General features: G+C 43.7%; 1 long non-coding RNA gene across 1 annotated transcript in view; it reads right to left on the reverse strand.

Moving 5' to 3' along the window:
• LOC120603681 (uncharacterized) overlaps positions 1-20,641 on the reverse strand; it is a 138,143-nt gene that overhangs the window by 99,094 nt on the left and 18,408 nt on the right. The window contains exon 4 of the long non-coding RNA XR_005653082.1: positions 12,638-12,728. This is a non-coding gene — a long non-coding RNA (uncharacterized LOC120603681). The remainder of the gene's footprint in view (positions 1-12,637; positions 12,729-20,641) is intronic.

A 20,641-nucleotide genomic window follows, 5' to 3' on the forward strand; every position in this document is an offset into this window, starting at 1 on the left:
GGTTCAGAAGAATGAAGTGACTTTGCCAGGGCAGCACAGCTGCAAAGTGGAGTTAGAACCAGAGCCTTCTCTTAGATCCAGGTTTCTCAACCTCAGCACTACTGACATTTTGGGTTAAATAATTCTTTGTCATGGGGGAGGCTGTTCTGTGCATTGTAGGATGTTTCACATCTCTGACCTCTACCCACTAGATGTCAATAGCAGCCCCCAACCCAATGATGACAAGCAATACGTCTCCAGACGTTGTCAGATGTCCCCCACTGGGGAGTGAGGGGAGTGGGGGGAAAGGAGGCAGAATCGTCCCCAGTTGAGAACCACCATAAATGTAGACCAGTGGTCCTCAAAGTGTGCTCCCCAGAGGAGCAGCATCAGTATCACCGGGAGCTTGATAAAAATGCAAACTTAGGTGGGTAGTGGGCCCTCTAGCTGCATTAAATGAGAATCTCAGAGGGCGTATCCCAGCAATAAGGCCTCCAGGTGGTTCGGATGCACCCTCAAGTTTATGAACCAGTTGGTGCCATGAGGTGAATGCTTTTGTCCCTATTTCATAGACAAGGAAACTTAGGCTCAGAGAAGTCATGTGTCTTGCCTAAGTTCTCATTTAATAACGGCAGAGCCAGGACTTGAACCTGACTCAGTAGGACACCAGAGACCTGCCTTTTCTGCTCTACCACGTCTCACTGAAGACAGGCAGCAGGGATGAGGGACGCCTGGACTGGGACACAGCTTGTCTCTCCCAGGCCATGAGCATCACAAAGACCAGGCCACCAGCACCAGGCCCCTCTGTGTCGCTGTGGTCCTTTGGAGTCTGAGGTAATGAAGAGAAGCATCAGAGCCTGCAGACCCTTATTAAACCTGACTAGATGTATGGAGGGCAAACTGAGCACTTTGGAAGCAAAGCCACGGGTATCTCCAGACCTTCTGAATGAGCATTTTGAATGGATCCTTACTGAAAAAATACTTTACCAACACAGCTGCCCTCTCTTCTGAAACCTTCTTTGCCATTCTCATGGTTACAATGACCTCATTCCCCTGGCTATAGCTGATTGGCTTCGAGTGGGTACTTGACCTAAACTGAACACTTCCGTGGGATTTGGGACTTGGGACAAACTGAGAATTGAACTCATCCCTCCTTAGGAGATGAAACTGTGACATTTCACATTCTGGAGCTATTGGCCTCCATGTCATTCTATTGCCAGCACATAAAGTTTCTTTCACTTACAACCAAAGAGACCTAACTCAAACAAGCAAGGCTCAAATAAGAAAGAGAAAGTCTGTCTCACCACCATAGCTGGCCCATAAGTGAAGGTAACATTTTCATCACATTCGGAAGACAAGGGGGAATGTACCACTGCAACCCTCACCCATCGTTCAGAAGGGTTTGTTCGGAGACGTCCTCTCCCATCTCACCTGTGGCCTGTGGCCTCTGATTCTGATCCTGATCTTCCCTGAAAAAACCAGAGCCATATCAGACCCTCTGGCTCCAAAAGTTATCCTTGGATCCCCTCATCACATCCAGCTACAACACCTCAGACTAATAGTAAAACTTCACATGAGGAGAAGGGGAAAATATGAGTCAAAGGGACTGCAAGTTACTTAAGGATGGAGACTGGTGAGGTGGATGAAGAAATGCATATTTATGGAGAAATCAGAGGAGAAACATTTACCAGAACAGCTGTGACTCTGGGCCCCTACCTTCTTAAGTGGGGAGGCCAAATGCACCCCCACAATATTTGCCAACAACAAAAAGTGCCTGGGGCAGAAATGGCATCAATGCTATTTTGATGGATAGATGACGATGAATGGATAGGTGGGGTGGGTAGGTGGATGGATGGATGGATGGGTGGATGAGTGGGTGGGTGGGTGGGTTGGACGGTTGGATGGATGGATGGAAGATGGAGGAGATGGATGGATGGATGATGGATGGATGGATGGATCAGTGGGTGGGTGGGAGGGAAGGAAAGAGGAAGGGATGGATAGACAGGCAAATACTCAGTAAGAGAACAGTAGTTTTCTAGAGGCACAATTCAGAGCACCCAGCTGAAGTGAATGGCGAGAGCTTTTGGTTGATTCTGGCAACACCTTTTGGCTGGCAGATCTCTTAGGTGAGTGGGACAAGTGGCTGTGAAGGGGTGTAGAGAGAATACCAACCTGGGAGACAAAAGCCTGCCTTTCCACTGACCTGCTATGTAACTCTGAGCCATTCCCTTCACCTCTCTGAGCATGTTTCCCCATCTACACAAATAGAAGGCTGTCCGAGCTCCCCCTCTCTATGGACCCTTCTATTTTCCAGATCCAAGGAATCTTCATGGGGTTGGGATGTCCCCAAACTGTTAAAGCAGAGCCATGTTCACTGCCCATCTGCCAGTTCTGTTTACAGAGTGACACCAGGATGGGTGAGGATGGGTGGGCAGTTGGTAAGTCTCCAACTTCTCTGAGGACATCTCTGCAGATGCTTCTGAAAAGGGTGAGACGTGGGCCTTGCGGCGAGTGAGAAGTTTGGAGTGCTGCCACTCAGTCGTGCCTGTCACCCCCACCCTACCCCTGTGCTCACCAGACAGGCACCACCCCCCTGATGTAAAGCACTGATAACTCCCCATGGAGGCTCTGGGTCCTTCCATGAGATGACTGGGCTCTTTCAGAGATGGTGTCCTCCCCTGCCCTACCCAGATGTCAAAGGATAAACTCCTGGACCACTGGGATGATGGCAATGATGGAAATGATGCAACTTTCCAGCCTATGAGGACACATGGGGCCACATTTAGGGGCAACCCTTTGTCCCAATGTAGTCTGCTTTCTGTTCCTCACTGCCTAGGGCACTGTCAAGTCCCTTTTACAAAGATGCTCTTCAGCCTCCAGGTAATTGGTTGACGTAAATGTAGACCAGCAAGGGGCTCTCGATTCTACAGACTCAAACTTTTCTTAAACCCAGCTAGGACATCTTGGTGCAAATCACTGACACATAGTTTCCTTTTATTAGCACTCACTACATCCCAGGGGCTGTGCTTCTTTTATTTAGTACGACTCTATGCAGGAAGTAGTCGATCCCCAGTATAACACTGATGAATGAGTAAACTGAGGCTCAGAGAGGCTATTAACTTGCCCAAGGCCACGAAGTGACTCAGTGACAAAACTGAGAGGGGAATTTTGGTCATTCAATAGGCAGAGCTTGTGCCCTAACCACTGGACAGTACTGCTTCCCAGCACAGCCCAGATCTCAAAACCAAAGACTCTTCCGGCCAGGACAAATCAGCCCTGCACTCACGCGCCCTCTGGCTGCAGCTTCGCAACACCATTTGCAGTTCCCAGTCCCGCCAGTCCTGCTACACCTCTGCTCAGTTTGCTCTCCCCAAAATGCTCCAGGCTCTGCTCATGGGTCCCCTCCTTCACAAAGACTTTCTGATCCTTCCAAGCCCCCAAGGCAGAATGAACCTCTCTCTCCTTCATTCCTCACTGGCTCTGTAGGAGCACCTATCACAGGAAACACATCCACCATTGTTTATATGTGGATCTCAAGCTTCTGGCTTCCAGGCTCTCGAGAAAGACATTCTATGCCTTGTCCACTTCTGTATGCCCAAGATCCAGCACAGTGCTAGGCACACGGAAGCTCTCAGTAAATACTGGATTAAGAACCAAGTGAACTGAAACCTCATCAGAAATCCAATTTCAAAATACTCAAGACAGAAAGTTCATGGGCAGAGAGGTCTGGTACACAGCACATGTCTGCTCAATAAAAACGTATTTCATGAATGAATGACAGGCACAGCTGGGCATTTACACCTTCATCTCTATTCACTCTCCAGGTGACATAGAGAGTTGGTTCCAGATGAAATCTTCAGATTTAGAAATAGAAACATCAGATACTTTTTAGTAAACTGACCATTAGCTCTAAGACCCCTGTTATAAACTGAATGCTTATGTCCCCCCCAAAATTCATACGTTGAAACCCTAAGCCCACTGTGATGGTATTTGGAGGTGGAGCCTTTGGGAGGTGATTAGGTTATAAAGGTGGAGCCCTCATGGATGGATCAGTGCCCTTATATGAAGAGGCCAGATTGCTAGCTAGTTCTTCCTCCACCACGTGATGATACAATGAGAAGTCGGCAGTCTACAACTCGGAAAAGGGTCTTCCCCAGAACCCAGCCAAGCTGGCACCCCAACCTCAAAATTCCAGCCTCCAGAACTGTGGGAAATAAATCTCTGTTGTTTATAAGCCACTCAGTTTTTGGTACTTCATTATGGCAGCCTAGACTGACTAAACAGTCTCAAAGTAAGTTTTTCGACCTAAAACCATATTTTTGAGACAATAGACCAAATTGCAGTAAGAAAAGAAGTTCTCAATTCAAAACCTTGACAATAAAAAGATATTAGTTACTCTACATTGCAAACAGGCTTGACCTAATTCTGGAGGGCTGATGAGATCCTCAAAATAAATGTGTGACACATTAAGCCTTTTTAGAGTTGAGTTTCCCCAGAAACAGACCCGAAACAAGGGTTTGAGTGCAAGTCCTTTATGTGAGAGGCGATCCCAGGAAGCACCAGCAGGGGAGAGGGGAAGGCGGAGAGAGAAGGGATGGAAGCCAATTAACAGTGTGCTATCATATCCGTTCAGTTAGCACCCTGGGCAGCTAGAGCTGATCCTACTGGGGACTCTGGGAGACAGTATAGATTCACCTCCAAACAGACCTGCCTAAGGGAGAAGGGAGCTAGTGGTTATTCTCCAGCCCCCACCTGCCAAGCCTGCTCCCAGGGGCTTTAACTCCCCAGCATTTCCAGCCTGCCCAAGCACCCAGGGCTGAGAGAAAGCCCTGGAGTGGAGACTGGGGCGGGGGCAGCAGGACACCCTCAGCATATTCAGGAATGGTGAGTGCCAGATAGGTGTGAGCGGGTCATCTATAGTGCCTGCTACAAAACCCAAGGGAAAAACAGACAAGAGCATTTGTCTCCAACTAACTAATGGGTATCAAAACCTAATAATGTAAACTAAGCAAGAAGGTAGGGATCTAAAACAAAAGAAGGTCAGGACAGAGAAGCTAGAACCTTCTTCTGCCTCTCCTCCTCCCTTTCCTTTAGAGTATATATGTCTGCCTTTCTCTTCTCCCTTCCCGACCTGGAATCTATTTTCCTTTCAGTCTGAGTCTTCTCTCCCCGCTCAGTACTTCCACCCACTCCTCCTGTTCTGACTTTCCCATCTCTTAAGAGCCCATAACACAAAAGTGAAGTATCTTGCTTAATATTTGTTTACTTAGGAACACTGAGTTTTATGTACACTGCTCTTAATTAAAATCTCAGTGAGTTTTCTATTTGTGGATGGAGAGGCATTCTGCCCAAGAAGGCGGGTGGCAGGGGTACGGGGAGGCGGGGTCTAAAATCTTGGCACCTTCTTACCAATGCACCCCAGCACTTGGAAGGAACACTTGGGATTCAGTCTTTCATTTGGGGCCCATGAAGCAATTCATGTTCTCAGCAACACCAATTATTGGCAATTTCACCCTGTGAGGGAAGTGGGTTTCCTTCCAGACATGTCGTAGTGGTGCCTCAGGAGTACTGACTGCAGCTTCATGTGTGTGGGTGGCCCGACAGTGTCAGGCAGGGTGTCTACAGAGAAACACTTGGTCTCCACCCAAACCAACAGTCTACAGTAATTGTTCTCCCCTGCCATTTGTTGGGGAGGAGGGGGGCCCTCTAAATGACTGCATCGAGAAACTAAGCTTCTCACTGCCTTCCAGACCTTCCTCTCCCCTTTCAATTCATTTTTAACATAGCTTTCCCCAAGATCACCCAAATGTCACCTCCTCTGAGAAGCATTCCCTGGCTCCCTCAAGCTGACAGGCACACCTCTCCTCTGTTTCTTGAACCTGGGGCCACCTGATTGTATATCATGACCCAGATTATGCTGTCTGCTCACCAGACTGTGGGCCCATGAAGAAGTGAGTCCCCATACTCATTATTTGTTTCACTGGGGGTTCAGCACAGAGTACAAGCTTGGTAAATGTTAAGTGAATGAATGAATGAATGAGTGCCAAGACTTACTAGCGCCTCAGACCAACTTGTAAGAACACTTGGGCTGATAGCCAGTGAGAAATGTAAAATTTCCAGAGGTCAGGAAGCCCTGGGGTGAGTGTGGGGCCAGAGGAAGCCCAAGTGACTGAACTTCCCCCTTCTAGAACTAGGATGCTCCATTCTCATTGATTTTGCATACTGGGTTTCTAGAACTGGAGATCCACCTTTTAAAACAGTTAAAAAACCACTGTTCTACAGTTAGAACCAGGGGGCATAACTTACTCAAGGGAGGCTTGTCTGGGACCTAGGTTTACTGAATCCTAGTCTAGGGCTCACTCGGCTAAATACCACAGCCAAGCAGAGGTCTGGTCCTCCTTTAAATGAAGGCCTTGAACCTGGAGGCCCAGCCCTAAAAGGGAGTCTGGGGTGGGGAGTTGGGGAACGGGTAGAGGCAGGGGTATGGGGTATTGGGGCTGATACCCCTGACCTGCAGTGGGAGAGGTCAAGGGAGATATGATTGAGACCCCAAGGTCAAAGTGGAGCTCAGGAGCCTAGACTGGGTTTGTTGGGGTGGGGCCCAAGGTCAGGACAAGGTCCCTCCCGCAGCCTAAGCAAATAGATCAGGGGTGGCCCCAACCCTGAAGGATGGAGGTCAGGAGCAACCCAGAAAGGGCAAATCCCTACTGGACCTAGGTCTTCCCACCTCACACCCTACTTTGTAGGGAAGAGCAGAAACCCTAGGGACATCCAGGAGGCCAAGGATGCTGTGGGGCTTCGAAGGTGCTGGGAGCCCTCCAAACAGCAGCCAGGAAAGGGACGGGAGCGCCACCTCCTGGCGTCTTTGGGAAGTGCAAATTAGACCCGCAAACCTCAGGTCTCAGGCAACAGGGGTTGGAGGGTGAGGAGGCGCTGGGCCCAGAAGAGAGGATCGGCTGTTCATTACTTTGCCTTTCTCTACATATTATCATGGAAAACTTCAAACACGTACAAAAGCAGCGAGAACTGTAGTCATAAACTCCCAGATACCCATCACTCTACTTCCCCAATTATTAGTTCATAGCTAATCTTGCTTCCTCTCCCCACTTCCACTTATCCCTTCCAAATTATTTCAAAGCACTTCCTAGACATCATATCACTTCACCCCTAAATGTTTCCATATGTATCTCTAAAATAAATATTTTTACAATGTAACTACAATTTTATTCTCACCAAAATAAATAATTCCTTAATATGAAATATCTAATTCTCAGGAATTCATAAATGTTTTTCTAGTTTGTTCATCAGAATCCTAATAAAATTATGTTGTAACTGGTTCAACGTCTTTTGAATCATTTTCGATCTATAAGTTTCCCCTCCACTTGTTTCTTTGTTGTTGTTGTTGTTGTTGTTGTTGTTGTTGTTGTTTGCTTGCAATTCATTTGTCAAAAAGAATCTGGTCATCTGTCCTGACATTTCCCAGTCTGGATTTTGCTGGTTTCATCCCTGTGGCATTATTTAACACACTCCTCAGATTTTTCTGAATTGTGAATTCTGACAGTTGGAGTTGAATCTGGAGGTTTATTCAGATTCTGTTTTGATCACTTGTCATGTCAACTTCAGAGGAGCTGTCATGTTCCATCAGGTGATGTCAACTGGACTCTCTCCTTATGATGTCCTCAACCATCTTTGATCATTACCTAGATCCATTATTCCATGGGGACTGCAGAACACTGATATTCTAATTCCATCATTAGCTGTTTACTTTTAACTCCAAGATTTATTATTGATTCAGAATTAGTTACCACAAGAAAAATGGCCCCATGGGGAAAATCCTCTTCTGGACATTGGAGCAAGTCTTCTTTTTCTAGAACTGTGTTGTTCATTAAGGTAGCCACTACCCATATATGGCTACTGAACACCTGAAAAGTGGCTAGTACGAATCTGAGATACAATGCAAATGTAGAATACATTTCCAGTTTCAAAGACTTAATATGAAGTAATGTTAAATAGCTCATTAGTAATGTTTATCATTTGCATAGTGAGATAATATTTTGAATAGATTGGGTTAAATGAAATCTATTATTAAAAAATTAATATTATCTGTTCCTTTTTACTTTTTGAATGTGGCTACTAGAAATTTTTTAATTACATATGCGGCTCACATCCTGCTTCTGTTGACAGCACTGATCTAGGACTTAAGTTGTCTCAATGAATTCATTAACACTTCCTTGAGTTCTATCTATGTGTCAGGCACTATTCAGAGACGATACAGAATATTTCCACTGTCCACTTTCCTCTTGCCACTTTCTGGTCATATGCCTTCCATCCCTGTCACTAACAGCCACTTACATGTATTCTATCTCCTTAATTTTCTTTTCCATAATGTCATATAAATGAAAACACATAGTACGTAGCCTTTTAAGTATGGCTTCTTTCACTTAAAATAATGCTTTTAAGAGTTATCCATGCTGTTGCATTTATCAGTAATTGTTCCTTTTTATTGCTGAGTAGTATTCCCTTGCATGGATGTATCACAGTGTATTTTTTCGCCAGTTGCTGGACAAGAGAAAATTTGAAAGCAATAAAAAAGAGAAACAAAAAAGAAAGTACAATAAATGGAAAATATGAAATAAGATAGCAAAACTGAGGCCTAATAGAATAGTATTTATAATAAAGATAAATGGGTTGAACTTATCAAACAAAAGATAGAGAATCTAAGATTGAATGAGCAAAACAAGATCCAATAGGTACTATTCATAAGCAAACATTTAAAACAAAAGGAGAGATTAAAGAAAAAGATATAGCAGACAAATATGAACCAAAAGAAAGCTGCGATAATCATCCTAGTATCTGACAAAACACAATCCAATGCAAATAGATTTTCAAATCACCACCCATAAGCATATATTTTCACTAAAAAATGTAGCTTCAGTATACATAAAATGCCTAATTACAGAAATGTACAGAAACGAGGAAATCAACAATTGTATTTAAAGAATTTAATTCATCTGTCTTAGAAACTGATTGAGCAGATAAACAAATATCTCAATCAGTAAGCTAATACATACATACAGAAATCTCAATACTACAATCAGTCAACATTCTTTTCAAGCACACATGGGACATTTACAAAAACTGACAATTAAACCAAAATAAATTTCAAAAGATTAATATCAATTAGTCTCTCTTCTCTGACCATATGCAATAAAATCAAGAAAAGATAACTGACAAATTATCAGTTACATCTGGAAACTAAATAATATACTACTAAATAACCTATGGATTAATAAATAAATTATAAGAACTAAGCAACGAAGTACTACATGTCAAAATTTGGAAGAACAGGCTAAAGCAATACCTGGAGGGAAAACGTATAGTTTAAAAAGTATTTCTCGTAAAACCAGAAAGATTTAATACAAATAAGCTAAATGCTCAAAAAAGAAGTTGGAAGGCAGCAGGAAAGATGAACTCTAATACTGGAGATGGAGAAAGATTTAGAATATGTTTTGAAGAGTGAATCAATAGGATAGATGAAGAGTCTGGAACTCAATGGAAAGGTCATAACTAGAGATATGAACCTGGGAGTCATTAGCATATAAGTAGTATTTAAAGCCACATTCAGAGAGCAAGTGTAGGTAGAGAAGATTATAGAACCCAGGTGAGTTCACCAAGGCCTTAATTCTGAGTTTAAACTGGTGAGATCTTGTTGAGGGCGCCAGGGTACATTAGGTGCAGAGATGCTGCCCCGTACCGACAAAGTTTACCGGAGCCTGGTGTGTAAACCAGAGCATGTGACAAGGAATGCAGGTAGACAGGATGTCATCGTCATCATCATCTTCATCATCACCATCATTATCACCATCTATTCACTCATTTCTTCAATATCTCAAGCAAATGGTATTATTACTCCCTGAAAGGGGAAACTGAGGTTCAGTGAGCTTTAGTAACTTTGTCCACAATAGCAGGATCCTACCCCAGACCTCAAGCACTGCATTGCCAGTACAAAGATGCTCACTGCCACATTATTTATGACAGTAAAAAACTGGACACAACTTAAATTGCCATCATTAAGGGACTGTTCAAACAAGTCTAGGTATAACTGATAGGCTGATCCATTTACAATCTATTCCAAAATTCGGTGATAGGTACAACAGCAGAAGCACGCACATCGGGCCCACCAGTGGGATTCATGCCCTGCTCCACCACTAATAGACAAGTCACGTTACCTCCCTGAGCCACAGCTTCCCCATCTGTCCAGTGGGGTATAATATTGTTCCCTAGTGACCCTCCAGGTCTAAGGTAAAAGCCAAATAGAAATAGATGCAAAAGCCTTTTGTTTCAACAGACAACTATGCAAACGTGAGGGGTGATGATCGCTGCTTCCAGAACTGCAAACAGACCTGGCTCCACTTGGGTGACTCCTGGAACTCTGGGAGGCCCAGTCCTGCTGGCAGTGTGACAGGATCAGATTGCAAGGCCCCCACGCTTCTGTAGCTTTTCACATACACATAGAAAATCACCCTTGGACTCCAGGGACCAGGGTCTCCCTGCCTTGTGCCCCTACTTTAGAGAGCCCTTCTCTGGCCTTTCAATGGCCAGTGCCCCTCTCCACAGGGCAAGGAGTCTGAGGGACCAAGAGGTGTGCTTGCCTGTAGCCTGTCTCCCTCCCTGGACCATGCTGCAGTTCTGCAGGACCCCAGAATTCCCTGCCTAAATGCCTGCTTCCAGGACGTTCCAGGGCCTGCATTAATCCTTCTTTGGGTCCTTCCTCCCAAGGGTGGACTGGCCCCACTGTGTGCACCCCTAGCCTCAAAGGGTCAAACAGAGGTTATCTGCAGAGGGAAGCAGGAAGTGTAGCGGGTAAGGAACAAGTGGAGTGACCACACGCATGTAGGGAGACCCCCCTGTGGCACAGGCGAAAGCTGGGGATGGGAAGAGGATGGGCTCCGGACCAGAGCCTCCATTTGTACACTTGGCCCAGACCTCTCGAATACTGGGGTTATGCACAAACATCACGACACTGATCATACCCTTCCCTTCCCCTGTGAGGCTGGTGATAAAACACAGAGAGCAAAAACAATCATTGCTGGAGGCCTAATTATGACGAGCAGCCTGGTAGTGCTGTATATAGACTCTGCTTTGGGGGAATGTGCTGATTTATGCAGTTCCCAACATTTAAAGGTGGAGACCAGACTGTGGCTGAATCAGATCAGATCGTTTTCTGGGACAAATTGCAACCCTGAGCTGCTGAGCAAATATCTATAAAGGACTGTCTCTCTTTTCCCCGACCTGCTACTAGCTTTGCCTTGGGTTCTCTGGTCATGCCTTTGAGCCAGAGGCTAAGCTGCCCTCATAGGTAGTGAAGCGGAAGTCAGAAATTAATGAGCACCAGCTCTGTGCCACACTCTGGAGAAACTGAGGCATTTCAAACCAGGGCCTCCAGGATCTCGCAGCCTAGTGAGCTCACACAGAGCCTCTTGGCATGAAGGTTGTCCAGCTGTGGAAGATTGCAAAAATGACACCAAATCCCCCCACACTCATTTCTGCACCTTCCTGCTATGTTACTTTGAATGCCCTCCCACTCTGATGCTGGGCTCAGTCAGGAGACTTGTTTCGGCCAATAGGATGCTAGCAACCATGTGAGCAAGGGTTTGAAAAGCTCATGGGCAGTGGGGTTCATCCTCTTTGGCAGCTCTTTGAATCTACCATGTGAGGAAATCTGGGCCAGCATGCCGGAGGATGAGAGACCCCATGGACCCACGTGGGAAGAGCCACCCTGCCCATCATCTCAGACACCCCAGACAGGGCCATCATAAGCCAGCCAGCCCCAGTCAACCCACCAATGCACTGCAAACACATAAGTGAGCCCAGCCTAGTCCAAACCACTCAGCTGAGACAGCCCAAATTCCCAAACTACAAAATTGTGAGTTAAATGGATATTGTTTTCAGCCTTCCACAGCAAAAGAGGCCTAAGCCAGATTTACAAAGATGAGTAGGATATACCGGGTAGACAAACAAGGAAAGGTAAATCAGGCAGAGGGAACGGCATAAGCAAAGAAAGGCATGGGGTCTCTGTTTTCAGAGAATCACAAGCCATCCAAGATGACTAGATCACAGGGCCTCTGGGAGGGATAAGGCTGGCGAGTCAGGCAGAGGCCTTGCTGTAGACCTTCGTGCTGCGTGTGGGAGTCTGGACTTTACCTAGAAAGCAGTGGGGAGGCCCTGATGGAATCTGAGCAGGAGAGTCCCAAGGTGGGATGTGTATTTTGCAAAGGTCACTTTGGCAGCTGTGAGGAATATCAGGTGCTCACCCTCCATCTCCAGCACGGGGCCAGTGCCACCAGCCTCTAAAAGATGTCAGGCAGCACCCCTTCTTCCCTCCCTGCCCCCGACCTCAGACAGGAGGTGCTGCTAAGATCCCTAAATTCATTTAAAATGAACGCAAAAAATGTTTTTAGAAACCAGTTTCCATGCCTGAGACAGCAGTGTTGCCTCAAGGGCAAAGACAGGCACGTTGGATTCTCAGAGTCAGTGACAAGGAGGGACAGGTGTGGACAATGAGAAGACAGCTTCACAAAACCATCCCCTTCCAGAGTTAGATGGGGACCCCACCCCCTCTGAAGTAGATCCCTACCACACATCCTTGCCTTCATACCTTCAGTGATGGGGTACTCAGCACTTTCTCTGCCCAGAGTCCTTCATCACAGGCTTATTACTGGTCCACATCTGCTTCTGTGCACAGCAGCCTTCAGAGATAACAAGATGCCAATTGAAAACCCCAATTTTCAGCACAAACATAATTCTGATTTTATTGACTTGTGCAGAACGGGCAGGGTCAGCACTCACTTCATTCCCAAAACCAAATTTATATCAATGTAGCCTGAATAAGCTTTCATGGCAGTTACATCAGTCCCACCCCATATTACCTCCAGGATCACTTCTCTGGATGAGGTGGTGTTTTGTACATCCTTCTATTATAGCTGAATTGCAATTTTTTTCCCTACGTGACAAGATTATTAAAAAACAGACTCTAGAGCAAATTCATCTGTGTCCTTTCCCCTCCCCAGAGCAGCACAAAGCCTGGCATAGAGTAGCAGCTCATCGAACATCTGCCAAAAGAATGAGCCTCTTTCCTAAAAGAGTAAAGGTCAGCAGATGGGACGTACTGAGCAAAACAGTGTATGAACAAGTTATGGGCTCAGAAGCTAGACTGCTTAATTTCAAGTCCCTGTTTTCAATAACACCTCCCCTTAGGCCCACAGTTCTCCAACTGTGTGCCAAAACACCTCTGGGCACTGCAGCAAATACATGAAGGTACCACAGGTTATCATAAATGGTTGAGAGAAACACGGCAGTATCTGCTGGACACCCACAAACTACAGCTCACGGCAGCCACAGTTTCAACATTAATTTGTGCTACATTCCTTCTGATGACATCTTATCTTTGCAAAGCTGAGTTTTCAGTGGTTACAGTGATAAAAAGCAAATAGCTCATGAAAATCAATGTAGAACAAGAAATGAGGATGGCAATGTCCCATCTGATTTTAAGTTTTGAAAAGCTGTGCAGTGTCCAACAGACACACACATATCCTATTACTTAAGTAATTATTGTTAAGATGGAATAAATTTTTTTCCCTTAAACTTATGTGAGTTATTTTTTCAAATGACTAATTTAGGACATACCTGTAAGTTGTTTGGATCTAACTACCTAATAAAACTATGTATTTCTTTTGGCCTTTGAGCACCATAAAAAATTACTGAGATACTAAGGGTACTGAGAAATTGTGGGAATCTCTTTCAAGCATCTTACATCACCTCTCTGGACCTCAGTTTCCCTAAGAATAAATTGGGAATGTCAATAATATATCATAAAGCTGTTCATAGGATATGATGGTACCTGGTACCTAATAACTGCTGTATATATGTTATTATTACAAAGAGAGGCCAAATAAGAAATTGGCAAGATTATAGAGGAAATGTCTAAAATGCCTCTAAGAACAATTTTATAATATTCTCTTCTTTTATTAATAACTATCATGTACCAAGTGCTTAGACATACATTGCAAAGAGCATTGGACTAGGAGTCATAAGATGTGTTCTGGCCGTAGTCCAGCTTTGAAACCCTGAGCAAGGCACGCCTGTCTCGCTAAGTCTCAGTTTCCACATCTCTACGTTATATGTGCAAGTGGTGATCATGGAGATGGAAGAGGAAGTTATGACTATTTCTTCAGTTGTGCAGACACCAACAGGGACCCAACCACAGATGGGATAGTGCCTCCTATACCATGAACAGGGCAGACATCAGGAAGTGGGTGATTAATATTGTGCAATTGATATGCAAATTACAAACCATCTTTATCAGCTTGTTGCTGTAAGTTCCCCAGGCTCTGGAGGCCACAATCTGAAAGAATGAGTTCCTCGGCTTAGTCTGAGTTGAAGGTAATTAAGCACATCAGAGTTACAAAACCACATGCTTCAAACTGATTCAGACCTTTCTCTAAATTAGACCATCTCAGAATGTGTAGGAATAGTATGAGGTTTTGCCAGCTGTATAATCAGTTCCGTATTCAATTCCTTAAATAGAGATTTGTTGATAAACCAACCTACTGTGTTTAAAATGCAGTTTGTCTTCGAAAAGAAAATAATAAAGCTTCCCTTTAAAAAAGATCTCAGTTTTCATCAGATCAAATTTCCTTTGCCTTTTGCCTCTAGGGTTCCTAGGGACTCTGATTTTTTTTTAATGCTGAGTTATTCCTTTATTAGCTAGTCATTGAAATCGACCTCATTCTCATAGAGGGGTGATTATGGGCACAGAAAATGCATTCATTCCTTTTATAAGGCTCATGGCTGACAGAAGTGATTTCGCTAGTAGTGTCAATGGAAATGGGTGTTTTATAAAACAAGTACTAAAATTGTTATAAAGCTGATTTTGGCATGTTTTCTAAATTTAAAAAAAAAAAAAAAAGGAAAATGGAAAAATGGTTTCTCTCAGATGAAGGGCTCTACATGTAGAAATAAGACTCCGTGATCTAAACTTTCCCTTCTCTCCTGCCCAACTAATCAAAGAAGATGGGTGTGACTTCCTGACTTCGCCCACCTACTTCTAGGCCACCCAGCTCTGTCTCTGAGCCTAGAGCAGAAAACAGACCTACCCATGCTGCCCAGATCCTCTCCGTGGGCACATGGCATGTAAATACTTTAAATGTTTAGATTCAACAAAACAATTATCTTTTTGGCTTTCAAAAAGTCACCTTACCCCATGCTCACTTGAGACTGGCCCCAGGACCTCACCTCTCGTAGAAGGGAAGGTCTCCCATAGTCAGAGGGGTGGAGTCAATACCTAGAGTGTCTTTCTCACAAAGCTACTAGAGCCAGATTCAAATCCTGGCTCTACCACTTATTAGCTGTATGACTTGGAGCAAGTCACTTAACCTTGTTGTGCTTTGCTCTTCTCAACCGCCACGTAGAAGTAACAATCGAAAATCAAATGACTTAACATCTGTAAAGCACTTGGAATAAGGCCTGACATACATTATTGATAAAAGCAAGCTGCGGGGTTTTGTCTCATATTGGCCGACTGTCCTTTACTCCTGCACCTCCTGGCCACCTGCACCCGGGACAGTCTATTTCCCTGTTGAGCTCCCTGTTCACTTCCTAACTTTGGGCCACTCCTGCCTTCTGATCCAGACAAAAGTCTGTCAGGCCTGACATTGCTCGACAACCCAGTCTGTCCTCTTGCCTTCTCCATGGAGACTGATTCAGACCAGCTTCTCCCTCCAAGCCTCTGACCCTCATTCCCTCCTTCTTCGCAGTGAAAATAACGCCATCAAACAGAACCCTGTCAGCTTCCTTCCATGCCCCTAACTCCGTCTGCTCCCAGCCGTACACTCTCACTCCCTTACCCGCCTTCCTGCCAGAGTAGAGACAGTCCCATCACTTTGCCATCTGAGGCTGGCTCTCAGCCCCGGCGGGGCCTACCCGCGCAGTTGTGCAGTTCGTGTACTGCATAAGGGCACCTAACCAAGGTGTCAGCAGGGACAAAAATCCAATCCATCTTTGTTTTCCAAGTCCTACACCCTGACATGAAATGCCCAGACATGCGTGCCTTTTCTAATTCATCCACGCAGAGTGGCCCATTTTTCAAATTTGAACAAAAGTATCTTAAAAGGCGCGTGGGAAACCCAGCCCCTGAGCGTAAAACTTCAGACACCACTATTCATTCAGAGCCCTTTCTCCCTCAGTCACCTCTTTATCAGCCTCTTCTTCTCTACCAAGTTATGCCATCAGTTCCAGAGCTGTCATGGGCTGCGGACAACATTAAGGAAAACTAGCCAACAACTGGAAATGGGGCAAAGAAGTTACAGCGCTCCTGCAGTGTTGAGTGTTGCGAAGCAGTTGTCCCATTCCCCATCGTCTAATTCTCTGTCCAACAGGTAGTCAATAGCCACATGTGACTACTGAGCACTTGACATGTGGCATCTGAACTGGGACGTGTTGTAAGTGTAAAATATACACTGGATTTCAAGGACTTAGTAAGAAAAAAAGAATGTCAAATACCTCACTAATAATTTTTACATTACATATTGTATTCGTACCACAAATTGGGTGACTTAAAATGATAGAAATGTATTGCGTCAGCAGAACTATGCTCCCTCCGAAATCTAACGGCAAGAACCGTCCCTTGCCAACTCCTAGACCATGGGGATGCTGTCAGTCCTTAGCATTCCTTGGTTCCAATCTCTGCCTCTGTCTCCACGTGGCATCCTCCTCTAATAGGATACCTCCTTAAATAAGACACTAGCAAGGGACGGTTCTTGCCGTTAGATTTCGGAGGGAGCATAGTTCTGCTGACGCAATACATTTCTATCATTTTAAGTCACCCAATTTGTGGTACGAATACAATATGTAATGTAAAAATTATTAGTGAGGTATTTGACATTCTTTTTTTCTTACTAAGTCCTTGAAATCCAGTGTATATTTTACACTTACAACACGTCCCAGTTCAGATGCCACATATTTAATTAAGAGCCCATTTTACTTCATTATGGCCTCATCTTACTAACTACATCTGCAAGGAACCCATTTCCAAATCAGGTCACATATTGAGGTGCTGGGGATTACGACTTCAACATGTCTTTTTGGAGGACACAGTTCAGCCCATAATATATGTTTAAATGATACCATTTTGAATATACTGAATTAAAGTAAATAAAATGAATAATTGTATAAGTGGGTTACTCCAGGGGTTCACATTGTATTTCTATTACTCCAGGAGTGTGCACTGTATTTACTATAGATTAGGTTACTTCACAACTATGAAAGTGTACACGTTAACCCTAAAAAACCAACAATGATCAATGAATTTTATCCTGAGGGATGTAAATGAAAAGATTATAACCCAAAGACTATGAATTTCTTTTCCATGTTTTTAAGCAATCTTATTCCAACATTCTTTCTTTTAGGTGTCTATAAATATTTCTGTCTCTCTTAAACTTTTTTGAACTCTCCTTACCATCTTGCTGGTTCCCTCATTAAGGAGTTAATTAAATCCTTGACACATGCTCACTTTATGGAAAGTTAAGCCTTCAACATTTTGAAAATTATACTTTGACATGGGGATTCTGAAGACGATGGAGCCTGAACAAACTCCCTTTTCTTCCCATCCCCATTGCGGGCTAATGCCTTTTCTGAGCAAGAGCTGGTTCTTGAAGAAAACACCACTATGGGGTTCCCTCCCTCCTGGACAATGAACAAGAGAGCAGTTCAGAGGTAAGAGCCAAAAGTGGCCATCCAAGGAAAAGCTAGGCTTTCAGGATCCATGGATCCTGCATGAGCTACTGAGCCTTCCTGACCTTTAAAAGGCCAGGAAGTTGCTAACCTTTTAGTTGCCCACCTCAAGTCTGAGAGAGTTCAGAGAGACCAGGGGGCAGAGAAGCTTCCTTTGGATGCGTTGGCAGGGGGCTGACAGCCTCCCATGTATCACTGGTGTCCAGGGCCAGAGACCCTGTCCCTCTGCTCATTTTTAAGGACACTTCTCAGCCATATCTAAACCCTGAAGAGTAGACAGCAAAAGATAAACAGCTCAACAGGGGAACGTCAGAGAAGGATGAGGTTGAACAGCCAGACCACATGATCACTGAATAGAACTGCGGCTGGAAGAGACCAATTAACACCTGAATTTAAAAAGTGATAGCAGGCTATAAAATGAGCCAGACCCATCGCAAAAAGTCTGAAGCTTAAAAACAAGAACTTTGAGCTTAAAAAAAAAAACCAGTAGATGAATTAAAGGAAAGGATGACATTGTTGAGCCCTGAATCAGAAACCTGAAAGATCAAGTATAAGAAATATCTTAAAGCTCAGAGAAGAAAGACAACGAGATAAAAGTCATGAGGGAGAAGATAAAAGATTGAGAAGAAAGATCCAGGAATCCTAACATGCAAAGAACAGAAGTTCCAGACGGAGACAAATAAGGGTAGGAAGAGAGACAATAATTAAACTCATACCAGAAGAAAATTTCCGTGAACTGAGGGAAGATCTGAATAGCCTATTCAAGTCCACAGAGACAAAAGAGCTGCCTGGCTAAGAAATCATTCACATGATAGGATGGAAGAAAGACAATCAAGGATGTTCAAGAATTCAAAGGTGAGCCAGCAGATAGATGACAATGTGTCTGAGCTACAAAATGGCTACCAATTCACTTGTGCCCTCCAAATCTCTCATTAGAATCTCTCTTTTGTGGCTCACCTTAACAAGAAATATACAGGTAAGGGAATTTGTGGAATGTAGTTCAGCCTAGCCAGGTTCACACATTGCCAAGCTACCACAACCAGCCAGGGCTAAAAGAATTGAGCAGATATTACTAGCCCCACCTTCTCTGGGTGGCTTCTAGGCAATGACTGGGCAAGGCAGTAGTACAAGGGCTTAGCTATTTCTGCCCAATGGGGGATTCCTTTAATAGGTAATTGTTGCTTCAGAGCTCCCCTGTCAAGCTTGCAGAAATAGTATTGGGTATACATCATGCTATGATGGTTCCCCTTGCCCAATCATGCTTCCTTCCCCATCCTTTCACAGGTGTTACTCCACAAAAATCTTTTGTACTGCTAATTCTGTTTCAGGATCTGCATCTCAGAAATTCCAACTCACATAAAATTATTTTAAAGGAGCTATAATAACCAGGTTCGAGGACTTAAAATATGCTTCAAAAAAATGAACAAATAGAAAAGTTCAACAGGTAAATTAAAACTATAGAAAAAAATGAACATTCTAGAACTAAAAAATGCAATATGTGGTATTTTCCTTAAAAGTTCACTGGGTGGGTTTAGCAAGGGATTGTTGACAGAAGAGTCAATAAACTGCAGTTACCCAATCTAGAGAACAGAAAAAAAAGACTAAAAAAAATTTAACAAACTCTTAGTGATCTGTGGAGCAATATGAAAAGTTTTAGCACATACACAAGTGGAATCCTGGAAGGCAAAGAGAGAATGGGACAAAATAAGTTTTTTGATGAAATAGTGGCTAAATTTTCTCATTTTAGTGAAAGTTTTAAATTTACAGTTTCAAATAAATTTACAGTTTTACGTCATGCCAAACTGCTGAAAAAGAAAGATAAAATATTGTGAAAGCAGCCAAAGAAAAATACACGTTGCATACTGAGAACAATGATCTGAATGACTTCTGACTTCACATCAGAAATAATGGAGGGCAAAAGACAATAGAATAACATCTTTAGAGTGATGAAAGAGAAATTGTCAACGCGGAATTCTAAAGCCAGTAAAATATACTTCAAAAACGAATATACTGCTATATAAGAAACCAGTATAAACCTTGTGACTTAAAAGAAAATCATCTATTATCTCGCCATTTCTGTGGATCAAAAATCAGAGAATAGCTTAGCTGGGGCCTGTGTAAGGCTGCAATCAAGGTGACAGTCAGGACTCAGTTCTCACATGGAAGCTCAACCAACAACAATGAATCCTCTTACAAGCTCACTCAGGTTGGTAGAAAATTCATTTCTTTGAGTCTATAAGACTGAGATCATGCTCAACAACTAGACACTGCCTGCAATTTCTTGCCATGTGGGGGTCCAGTTACTTCAGGGAAGCTTGCTTACTCAGAGCCAGCAAGTGAAAGAGAAACTCTAGAGTGAGCTAGCAAGACAGTCTTGTACCACATAACAATATCATGGGAGTGGCATCCCAGAATATTGCCATATTCTGTTGGTTAAAAGCAGTTCACAGATTCAACCTACACTCAAGGAGAGGGGGTCATATAAAGGCATAAACACCAGAAAGCGGAGATCACTGGGAGTTACTTCTGTCCACCATGATGAAGGTGAAATGAAAACATTTTCAAATGAATGAAAACTAAGAGAATTCATTGCCAGCGGACCTGCACCACAAGGAATACTAAGTGAAGTTCATCAAGTGAAGAAAAATGATATAGACGGGCAATCCTTTCTTCAAGAAACAATGAAAGTCCCTAGAAATGTTAACTATGTGGATAAATGTAAAAAAAAAAAATTAAAATCTTAATTTCTAAGAAGAATGCATCTGACTAAGTAAAAAATTATGACATTGTCTTGTAGGGTTTATAACATATACAGATGTAATATACATGATAAGTATGGCATAAAAGTTGGTGTAGGGGGATAAATGGACCT

This window comes from Pteropus medius, unplaced genomic scaffold (genome assembly GCF_902729225.1).
Source record: "Pteropus medius unplaced genomic scaffold, Ma_sr-lr_union100, whole genome shotgun sequence".
Taxonomy (NCBI): Eukaryota; Metazoa; Chordata; class Mammalia; order Chiroptera; family Pteropodidae; genus Pteropus; species Pteropus medius.